This window comes from Sturnira hondurensis, unplaced genomic scaffold (genome assembly GCF_014824575.4).
Source record: "Sturnira hondurensis isolate 20B ecotype Veracruz unplaced genomic scaffold, ASM1482457v3 Scaffold0009178, whole genome shotgun sequence".
Classification (NCBI taxonomy): domain Eukaryota; kingdom Metazoa; phylum Chordata; class Mammalia; order Chiroptera; family Phyllostomidae; genus Sturnira; species Sturnira hondurensis.
The window spans coordinates 2,415,699-2,427,906 of record NW_028081809.1 but is presented as its reverse complement, the minus strand read 5'-3'; the positions used below and the strand labels follow the sequence as shown (position 1 = coordinate 2,427,906).

Sequence of the window (12,208 nt, the reverse complement as noted above, 5' to 3'; positions counted from 1 at the left end):
GAGCACACATCTGTCCACCGTCGCTGGACACTTGAAGAGCAATCAAGGTCAAAGGCATCCTAATGCTTAAAACAACATTACGTATATGTAAATAAGACTAGGGCTAAAAGCTGGCGCCCCTTGGTAGTCCGGCATGTTATTTGTGTGGCCATTTTAGAAGGGAAGGCAATGTGTGGACACAGAATGACTGTGTCCATACTGCTGCTGCTGCTGCTGCTCCTGGGAACGCCTTTTCAAATGCACCCCCGAGTCTAATCATGTACAGAAATGCGGGGATAGCCAAAATGCTTGAAATGCTTTGTAAACACTGAAAATGTCTTTTTCTTTATTTTAGGACATGGGCCGTGAAGAAGGGCACAGTGTTCTGCTTTGCGCTCTCAGGGGCTCCTGGAAGGTTCCGTGGCCGTGGGACCAGCCGTTGTATATCTCTGCTGTCCCTTTCCTGCCCACAGAGCGAGCGCCGTCGCCTCTACAGGAGCTGGCTTCTGCTGAATAAACGATAATTTCCCTTCTTTATTTAAGAACTGGAGATCCACCACTTACACGTTTTCATATATTCCCAGATTTTAAAATGCAACCCCAGTAGAGTGGCTAGCTTATGGCAACATTTCAAATTATCCTTTATGTTCACATTCATGCTGCAATTTGCTGGGAAGTTATATATTCAAGTTACACACTCAAAAAGAACAGGAAAAACTGGCATTTTTCTAATGGTAATTAATTAACCACAAAAATTCAAATAGCAGACAGCTATCCAAAGAGTGTTTGAGCCAAGAAGAAAGTTTTGGTACTCACATAAAATTCAACATCTTCAAAGTCTGCATCAATTGAAAAACATCTAAATCTGTTCTTTTGAGATCATATTCTAACCCCAAATGCAGTAATTACACTTTTTATGTTGAGCGTGCAAATATTTGCTTGCTTCTTCCAACTGTGACCACTGACTGCTTCGGCAGGACTGGACATTAGGGAAGGCCAAGGGGCGGAAAGCTTGTCAGGTTTAAGGTCTTCAGTGCAGTCCAGCCTGGACAAGGGAAAGGACGCTTTGCACTGGCCCCTTAAATCTCTGACAAAATGTTCTGCCCAAAGGCAGAATCTTATACATACTTAGTGTGGGCGCACTGAGGTGGGAGCTGAGGGGTTAATACTCATTGGAAACCAGCTCCAAGAAGCAGGACAAGACAGAAAACTGTCTTGCAGGATATATCTGAAAATAAAAGCACCTTCTGAACTGAAGGCTTAGAGAAAGAGAGGACTGGAACATAACCTTCCCTAGTAGTTTTTATTTCTCCCACCAAAGTCACAATCCACACCTATCGTCTGACAAAATTCTTCAATGTCAGGCCACATCCGCCTACTTAGGCCTTGCCTGAGCTGCAGTGATTTCTTTTGAAGCCTCTCATTTGTGTCTGGTGTTGGGTGAGAAGTCCAGGCTCTTTAGACAGAGGCGGGGGAGGAAAGGTTCCTGATCAGAGGCCTGCAATATTGCTTTCTTCCTTTATGAACTAAAATCCATCTTTTCTGTGGACAAAGTTGAGATGGCTACTCTCAACACAGCCATTTAAAAACAACAAAAAAGGACTATTGGGCTCTGACCAAACACGAACACCTGAAATCCACATTAATAGTTTGTCAGGAGGCCCCAAAACACTGGGGGGAAAAAAACTTCATAATTCAAACACCTCCCCCCATTAAGGAAACCAAACCCAAATCAGAAAACCCTCAAAAGCGAAGCAACACATGGTGGAGGAAAGACGTATGTCCCCCTGTCACACTTTAGATGACATTTGCTGAAGACTGGGAAACTGAGATGAACAAAGAGCATTTTGATTGGTTTTATATGCTGGTCCATTCCGCCAGCTTTAATTCAAACAACAAAGAGCGTGTGATGGGGTATATGTGTGCCTGGGTGGCACGTGTGCTGCAGAAGCCGTGAAGTGTCTGGAGTTCCCTGGAGCTTGCACCGCAAAGCGACCAACTGTCTTTTGAAAAGCAGCACTTTGATTTCTGGGAAAACGTCCATTAAGCAGTTACCGGGCTGCCTTCCTTTTATGACTGCTGTTCTACAGGCATGAGACACACTCACCCAAGGAGAAGGGATCTCTGATCTGAATTAGACTGGCAGGAAACCCTTATACTTTCATGTTTTCCCTCCTTAAATTAGGAAATTCACTTAAAAAGACAGTTTTACTGGCACAACTATTATTTGTGTTTAAAACAGTTCAGAGAGCCTAGTATTTAGGGTTTTCTTCATGCTTTGCTTTAAGGGCTGTGAGGATTACAATGGGTCTGGGGTCAGGACTGAATACATTTGTGCTTCAGTGGTCTGAGTAGAGAATATGTCACCAGAAAGGATCATGCTAAGGGTGGGAGCCTGAAGAGCTCTCGTGCCCCAGTTCTGGGATCTAGAGAACCACCCCATCTCTGTGCAGGCTGCTGCAGGAACCCGCCTTTGTGCGGGGCCTTGGGACTGAGTGCTCCCATCACGAGGGCATGAAGCTGCTGTGCCTCTGCTGCAGCAGCTGCGGCGGGGACGGTGGCAGATACAGACTAGGAAGCCAGATGGGACGGGCGTCACTGCAGACTAGTACTAACACAAGGAGGGCTCTTTGGAGACACAGAATCAGGAAGATGGAAAAATATGTACTGGAAAGACCTTCCTGAAAGAAGACTAGGCCATATATATTTAAAATTTTAGGATGCCAACTAGTTGTCATGTTTACATACCAAAAATATTTTTTCAAAATTAACTTAACTAAAAATTAAAAAAAAATTTTCCCCCTGAAACTACAGCAGGTTGGTTGACATGATGACGCAGCCTCAGACAGTTTTCACAAGAGCTCTTGGACCCTGTGCCACTCCAGAAACAGGCTGTCATGGAGCACGCCAACAGGGGGACATCAGGGAGACCGGAGTCAGTCTCGGTGTCACCCAGCCTAGCATGCACACAGTGGGTGTCAGTGTGACTACTGAATCAAAAAAAATCAATAGGAAAAAATCTACCACAAAATTCAATGAAAAGGAAAAAAATCCATCACTAGTTTAATAAGTTTCTTTAAAGCATTTAACCTTTCAAAAAGGTCACAATTTCTCTTTTCCAATAAAAAATATTTAAGAGCATTTCAGCACCTCTTGTGCTCTTCCAATTTTAACATTTTTTTCTTTCAGAGACCATTTCTTTAAATGTACTCTAAATTCATATGCTATGATGTAAGCTCAGTTCTCTCTTGGGTGGTTTATTTAATTTTTGTCTTCCTGTTTTTTTGAGGGTCCTGGCTTTGTTCTAGCTGACCTACTTGCTATGTACCTTCCTTTGGCTGTAGTGACACATTCCTTGCAGAATCTGGCCTGGGCTAAGTCTGAACACAGACAGTAAAAGAAAAGACCTGGAAACTAAATAACAAATCCTGGATCTTACAGTGAAGGGTGTTCCTCCTGCCAAGTATATTGCGGGGCTTGGATAAACATCTGCAGTTGTCCATAAACTTTCAACCAACAAGCAATCAGGAAGCAGGCACTCTGCCGCCTGGTTGGCTCTGTGTGGATGCTCTGATGCTCAGCATGGTGTCTTGCACCTTGTGGGCATCCACATCTTGAATGAATAATAATATTACAGAAGAGGCTATAGCACCTTCTCACTCAGCACTTAGTATGAACTCAACAAAGGCTTGCCAAACTGTAATCAGTCCTCTGGCAACAGTATTCCTGCATTGAAAGCATCTTTATTGATAGTGATTGATCTAAAACTATAATCACATTATGAGAAATGAAAATGGTAAAAGCTGGCACAAGAGGGCTCACATTGCTAGAATTATCTTCCAAAAAACCTGAAACTGAAAGGACCACTAGACCTGCATTAAAATACTTCTTTTCTCTGCGTTATCAGCAGGAACAATTCTTCTGTTAAAACATGGCTTTTGAAGCCCTTCATGGTCTCGTCTCAATCAGATCTCCAGCTTCACTTCAATGAGTCCATCCCTAAACCTCAGCCATAATAATTTCTCATCATTTGAACAATCTGTGTTTATAGCTGGGTGCCTTTGCACATGCCATTTTCTGGTTCTCTCCTACTCGCCCTATGACTGAGTTATAAAGCTACCCCACTGTGTAAAGTTTTCCTGAATTTCCCCAGGCATGATGGGTGTTTCCTCCCCTGAACCCCTACAGCACACTGCCCACTTCTCTACTTCAGCCCTTACCATATTAAGGATAGGAATAATCTAAATTATTCTTGTATCCCCAAAGCTAGTAAACAGTCTGACATAAATAGATTCTCAACTAATACTGACTTAATAAAATAATGATTCTTGATGTAGTGTGTAAAACTGATTCTTGATATAAAGTATTTTATTATACTTTCAAGTAGCCCATGAGATATTCATATATACACATGTGTATTTTTTTTCTGTTGCTTTGGGGCTGCCTAGGATTTCATAGAACTGATATCTTTAGAAAGCTACCATCTGTATTACAGGTTACAAATCGAAAACCTACAGGGGACCGGCAAGTAGTATAAATGAATAAGTGTCCAGGTGTAAGGAAAACAAATGCGTAACACATGACGATAAATGAGAGCACACCTGGCAGAGAAGGTGTCAAACTGGAGAGCCCAGTCTGGTCTAAAGCTGCTCTTTATGCCAACATTTCTGTGCCAGGTGGAAATGAGAGACCAGTGTTACCAAGTCTTTTGATCTTTCAGGGAAAGCCCCAAATCCTGATGTTTATATCAAATCTCCTGATTTTAAATGCTAGTGACCAGTCTGAAAAGTTCCAACAAGGAAAAGTTCTACTGTATTTTCACAATGAAACACATCTGTAGGTCAGGTGAGGCCTGTGGAGGACCAGCTGGAGACCCCTGATCTATGCCCTATTTGTTGCACATTCTGAATGCCTCAGATGGTTCCATGTAAAAGCTAGGAACAAAGAAGACCACAACTGGGAGTTTTAGCTCTCTCAGGGATTGAGATTACTAGGAGTAACAAGAGGTTAATAAAATAATCACTCTCTCAGTTCAGTTACTTAACAGTCTTCAAAAATTTGAAAGAACTACTGATTTACCAGAAGCAGCAAAAATAGTCGAGACATCTCATGTGTCTCTCAGTCAGTTTCTCTCATGGCCACATCTTATATAACTATAGTATTACACTGAAACCAGAAAACTGACAATGGGGCCGTGTGTGCATAGTCCTACGGTCCCATCACCATGAGGGTCTCCTTGCTACTCCTTGAGAGTCACACCTGCCTCTCACCCCTGGCAACTATTAATCCTTTTTCCATCTCTAAAATTTTGTCATTTTAAGAATGTTAAATAAATGGTACCATACGGTGTGCATTCGTTTACATGAGATTTATTAAGAAATAACTTAAATATCATAGTATACATCCACTTGAGATGGGCTATTTTTTTTCACTTGGTATAATGCCAAGATCCGTCAAAGTGTTGACTATGTCAATAGCTTGTTATTTTCTTACTGATTCTATGGTATGGATATCTAACCATCCACTCACTATTACCATTCAACCATTAAGGGACGTTCTGGTTGTTTCCAATTTTTGGCTATTACAAATAAGTCTGCTATGAGGATCTGTATATAGGTTTTTATGTGCATGTACAAGTTCACTCTCTGAACAAATGCCAAAGAGTATAATTGGTGGATAAGATTTCAAAGAAACTGCCAAACTTTTTTATTAGTTCTTGGTTGAATATTTTCCAGCTATGTTGTTTGCTACACACATGTTTAAGACTGCTATGTCTTCCTGCTGACCAGACTCTTCTACCAGTACGTCAGGTCCTAGTACGTCCCCGGCACTCTTCTGTGCTGTGAAGTCTGCATTATCTGGTAATAATATACCCACTCTGGCTTTCTTCTAATTCATGTTTTCATAGTATATATTTTCCATTCTTTTACTTTCAACCTATTGTATTATTATACTTAAATAGAGTTTCTTGGAGAGCAATGCTTCAAGATGGTGGTGTAAGTAAACATACCTCCCCTCCTTGCACAACCACATTAAAATTACAGCTGAACTAGAGAACAACCGCCATTCAGAACCATTAGAAATCGAGTTGAATAGAAATCCTGCAACTAAGGAATTAAAGAAGAAACTACACCCATTCAGACTGGTAGGAAGAGAAGAGACAGACATATGGAACAGGCTGGTTCCACACCCATGTTATGGCAGATGAAAACCGGGAGGAATATCTCAGAAGTGAGGTCCATACCAGGGCTCACAGCCCAGGGTTCCAGTGCCAGGAAGGTAAGTCTTCATAACTACTGGCTGTAAAAACCAGTGGGAATTGATCTGGTAGAAGAAATTGCTGGAGTCCCAAGCAGTTCTTCTTAAAAGGCCCACACACAGACTTACTCAGACTTACTCCCTCTGAGTTCCGGCCCTGGGCAGCAGCTTGAAAGGCACCAGTGGCATATAGGGAGCAACTGAAGTGTCTGGCACCAGGGCAAGAGCTGTGGACAGCTTTCTCCCAGACAACTGCTGGCAGCAGCCATTGTTCCCTTTCTGAGCCCTATCCCGCAGCCACAGAGTGAAGGACATGATGTCTGAGATTCCATCAACCTGACTCAAATTGTTTGCCTTACCCTGAGGCTCTACACCACCCAACTTATAAGCCCACCCAAGCTGTTAACAGTGGATTTTCCATATACATAGCTTGTCTTGGCTCATGCTTCGGATCTTACTAAATCCTCTCAAAAAAAGCAGCAGCTGGCCTCAGCAAACCCCTGTACGTCTTTCAAAGAGACCTCAGGCCCAGCACTAGCAGCGGCTGGCCCTGGTTCATAGCCTGGTGGTACTTGGGCACCTCTGAGCCCAGCACAAGTAGCAGACACCAGCAAACCACTTTATAGCTTATGCCAACTGGCCACAGATAGAACATAGGTGGTGGCTGACCTTGGCCTACACCTTCTGGGAACCCCAGAGCCTGCAAAACCAGTGGACAGCTACAGACCATGTCAGAACACCACCACCCAACTACCTCCACAAGTGACATGCTCAAGTGGTAGACTCAGTGGACACCAGAGCCCTGTGGAGTGGGCCCCAGCACAGCTGATCCTCCATAGAGGATGGAGGTTGGTGGACAGTGGACACAGCCAGTCCTTGCAGTTGACTGGCTTGGGTAAATCTCCCCCACTGACCTGACAACAGCAATCAAGGCGCAACTAACAGGAGGGTGTACTCAGCCCACATGGAGGGCACACTTTGAGTACTTACTTAGCTTGGGTGATAAGGGAGTCTATGACACTTGACTCTACATGACACCTACTATATTAGGCCATGCTACCAAGACAGGGAGTCATCACAGGTCTACTTAATATACAGAAACAAACACAGGGAGGCTTCCAAAACAAGGAGACAGAGATTATGGCTCAAATAAATGAAGAGATAAAAACTCTAGTAAAAGAACTAAACAAAATGGAAATAAGCAATCTATCACATGCAGAAAATACTGGTTATAAGGATGCTCAAGGAATCAGAGAGGACCTCAACAGCATAAAAAAGATCCGGTCAGAAATAAAATTAAGTATACACTAACTGAAATAAAGAACAATTAATAGGGAATCAACAGTACAACAGAATAAGCTGAGAATCAAATCAACTACTTGGAACATAAGGAAGCAAAAAACCACCAATCAAAACAGCAAGAAGAAAAAGAATCTAAAAATACGAGGATAGGTAAAGAGCCTCTGGGACAACTTCAAGCATACCAACATTCACATCATAGGGGTGCCAGAGGGAGAAGAGAAAAAGCAAGACTTGAAAATTATTTGAAAAAATAATGAAACAGTACTTCCCTAATATGGTGAAGGACATAGACACACAAGTCCTGGAAGCAAATAATGTCCCAAACAAGATGAAGGCAAAAAGGCCCACACTAAGACACTATAATTAAAATGCCAAAGGTTAAAGATAAAGAAAGAATCTTAAGAGCAGCAAGAGAAAAAGAGTTAGTTACCAGCAAGGGCGTTCCCATAAGACTGTCAGCTGGTTTCTCAAAAACACAAAACAAAACAACCCCCCCCAAACCACAAAACAACAAAAAAACAAAAACAAAAACATAAAACTTGCAGGCTAGTAGGGACTGGTAAGAAATATTCAGTGATGAAAAGCAAGGGCCACAACCAAGATTACTCTACCTAGCAAAGCTATCATTAAGAATCGAAGGACACATAAAGAGCTTCCCATATAAGGAAAAATTAAAGGAGTCTGTCATCACCAAATCATTATTACATGAAATGTTAAAGGGCCTTACTTAAGAAAAAGAAGATGGAAACTGAACAATAAAATGGCAATGAGTAAATATCTGTCAACAGGAAATCTAACAAACTAAGCAAACAAGCAGAACAGAAACAGAAGCAGAGATATAGAGAACACTTTTAAAAAAATTGTTGTTCAAGTACAGTTGTCTCCATTTTCCTGCCACCACTTGAACCCACTTCACCCACCCCCACCTCCTCAACCCTATCTTTAGGTTTCTTTTGGTTCGGTTGTTGATAGTTGTGAGTTTGTTGTCATTTTACTGTTCATAGTTTTGATCTTTTTCTTAGATGAGTCCCTTAAATATTTCATATAATAAGAGCTGGGTTATGATGAACTCCTTTAACTTGACCTTATCTGGGAAGCACTTTATCTGTCCTTCCATTCTAAATGATTACTTTGCTGGATAGAATAATCTTGGATGTAGGTCCTTGCCTTTCATGATTTCAAATACTTCTTTCCAGCCCCTTATTGCCTGTAAGGTTTCTTTTGAGCAATCAGCTGACAGTCTGATGGGAACTCCTTTGTAGGTGACTGTCCCCTTATCTCTTGCTGCTTCTAGAATTCTCTCCTTCATTTTAATCTTGGGTAATGTAATTATGATGAGCCTTGGTGTGTGCTTCCTTAGATTCAACTTCTCTGGGACTCTCTGAGCTTCCTGGACGTCCTGGAAATCTATTTCCTTTGCCAGATGGGAAAAGTTCTCCCTCATTATGTTTTCAAATAAGTTTTAACATTGTGTTTTCAAATAAGTTTTAAATTTCTTGCTCTTCCTCTTCTCCTGGCACCCCTACGATTTGGATGTTACAATGTTTAAGGTTGTCCCAGAGGTTCCAAAACCCCTCTTCATTTTTTTGAATTCTTGCTCCTTCATTCTGTTCTGGTTGAATGTTTATTTCTTCCTTCTGCTCCAAACCATTGATTTGAGTCTTAGTTTCCTTCCTGTCACTGTTGGTTCCCTTGTACCATTTTTCCTTTATTTCACTTTGCATAGTCTTCACTTTTTCTTCTATTTTGTGACCACACTCAACCAATTCTGCGAGCACCCTGATTATTAGTGTTTTGAACTCTGCATTTGATAGGTTGGTTATCTCTTCATCACTTTGTTGCATTTTTACTGGAGTTTTGATCTGTTCTTCATTTGGGCCATTTTTTTTTTTTGCTTTGGTGCATCTATTATGTAGTAAGGGGTGGGGCCTTAGGTATTTGCCAAGGCAGGGCAACCCAGGTCTCTGTGTTGTGGCACTGTATGTTGGGGAGGGTCTGAGAGGGAACAATGCAGCTTATTCAGCTCTCAGCCGGCTTTCAGTCACTTTCTCTGCTACGCACAAGCAAATTGGGCCCTTCTGCTGCTGATTCTTGGGAGAGTGGCTTTGTGTATGTTCTAGTACCCCCTAGGTCTCTACAACAACTTTCCTGTAAGTTGGGAGTTTCTCCCACTGCCTCAGCCCTCACAGGTTTTTTTAGTCAGAAGTTTTGAGGCCTTATTTCCCTGCAATGGGACCTTGGGTTATGTGATCTGTCTCACTCCCCAGTTGTTCCTTCTGGTATATCCGCAGGCAAATGTGGGACCGCCTGCTCTGTCAGCCACCAGCTTGCCTGCTCCAGTCCTCTAGCTGTGGCCTTGCCTTGAGTCCTCTCCACCCTGGCTATCCTTCTCAGCCCCTTCTACTGCTCTAGATGAGTGTTCTTTTTTAACTTGGTTGTCAGACTTCCATGCAGCGTGATTTTCTGTCACTTCTGGTTGTTTTTTGTTTTTAAATTTGTTGTTGTCCTTCTTTTGGCTGTGTGAGGAGGCACAGTCTATCTACCCATGCATCCATCCTGGCCAGAAGTCCCAGAAGCTTTTCATTTTGATGAAGTCCTGTTTGTTTATTCTTTTCTTTATGTCCCTTGTTCTAAGGGGACATATCAGTGAAAATATTGCTGCATGGAATATCTGAGATTTTCCTGCCTATGTTCTCCTCTAGGACTTTCATGGTATCACAACTTATATTTAAGTCTTTTATGCATGTTGAGTTTATTTTTGTGTATGGTGTAAGTTGGTGTTTGAGTTTCATTTTTTGTATGTAGCTGTGTAGGTCTCCCAATACCATGTGTTGAAGAAGGGGGTATTTTTACTCCACTTTATGCTTCTTCTCCCTTTGTTGAGTATTAATTGACCAGAGAGACTTGGGTTTATTTTGGGGATCTCTATTCTGTTCCATTGATCTATGTGTCTGTTCTTATGCCAGTACCAGACTGTTTTGATTACTGTGGCCTTGTAATGTAGTTTGATGCCAGTTATAGTGATTCTTCCTACTTTGTTCTGCTTTCTCAAAATTGATGTGGTTATTCAGGGTTGTTTATGGTTCCATATAAATTTCTGAAATGTTTGTTCTATACCTGTGAAATATGTCATTGGTATTTTAATAGGGATTGTGTTCAATCTATAAATTGTTTTGGGTAGTATGGACATTTTGATGATGTTATTTTGGCAGACGTGGGTTTTTTTTCCTGGGCTTTGTGGTTTTGTTCTGGCAGCACCTGTGCAACAGCATACAAGATATGGTGGGCAGAGTGATCCTCAGTCAACCATCTGGAGAGAAGGACCCACCAAAGAACAACCCAACAATCAAAACTGAAATACATCTAGAGAGCCAATATAAACGGCATAAAGGGTATCCCAAGAGCATCAGGTTCAGGAGATCAAGGAGACTGTACCAATGAATCTCACAGGTCTCCTACCACAGAAGTTCATGACACAAACTCAGGGAGTCATAAAAGATCATTTTAAGAAGCAGAAGCAAACAAGAAGAATCCCACAAATAGTGGGAAGACAAAGAGACAATCCCCAATCAAAAGGAAAGGAGGAATCCTCAGAAAGAGTGCTAAATGAAATAGAGGCAAGTCAACTATCTGATATTGAGTTCAAAACAATGGTTATAAGGAAACTGAATGATCTCAGTAAGAATTACCAAGAGCTACAGGGGAGCTATGAGGAACTTACTGCAAACTACTTCAGCATGAAAAAGGACATAGAGCCATCAACAAGAGCCAAGAGGAAATGAAGAATACAACTTCTGAACTAAAGAACACAGTAGAAGGAATCAAATGCAGGCTAGATGAATTAGAGGACTGAATCAGTGAACTAGAGGGCAAGGTAGAAAAAAACTCCCAGAAAGAGCAAGAAAAAGAAAAAAGACTAAAGAAGAATGAAGAGGGGTTCAGGGAACTGCAGGACAACATGAAATGTAATAATACCTATATAATAGAGCTACCAGAAGGGGGAGAGGAGAAGCAAGGGATAGAAAATCTGTTTGAGAAAGTAATGATGGAAGACTTCTCCAATTTGATGAGAGGAAAAGTCACACAAGTCCAGGATATGGAACATTTTAATGGTTCCCAGAGGGGATGCAGGAATGGATGAAAAGGTACAGGGATTAAGAAGTGCAAATTGACAGTTACAGAAGTTATGGGGATGTGAGGTACAGTATAGGAAAGGGAGTATCCAGAGGATTTATAAGCATGACCTATGGACATGAACAATGGGGTGGGGATTGTCTGAGGAGGTGGGGGGTGTATTGGGTGAAGGGAGACACAGTGAGAAAATTGGGACAACTGTAATAGCATAATCAAAATATAATTAAAAACAAAATAAATTAAAAGTAAACTGAGTTTCTTGTGGACAGCATACAGTTGGGTTATGTTTATTTAACCTCTCTGCCAATCTTCATCTTTTAATTGGTGAATTTAGGCGTTTTACATTTAATATTGTTATTAATATGGTTAGAACTTAAATATGCCATTTTATATGTTTTTTGTTTGATTCCTCTATTTCCTTTTCTCTGCCTTCCTTTTCCTTAAAAATCTGTTTTAGAATTATCTACCTATATTTTTCTCTATCCATTACCTATGTCTCCTTCCTCTCTTTGCCCACCTCCACAGAGTCCCAACC

At 41.4% G+C, this 12,208-nt stretch overlaps 1 protein-coding gene across 2 annotated transcripts in view; it reads right to left on the bottom strand.

Moving 5' to 3' along the window:
* Positions 1 to 12,208, bottom strand: part of AFF3 (ALF transcription elongation factor 3) — a 576,292-nt gene that overhangs the window by 58,401 nt on the left and 505,683 nt on the right. The window lies entirely within an intron of this gene.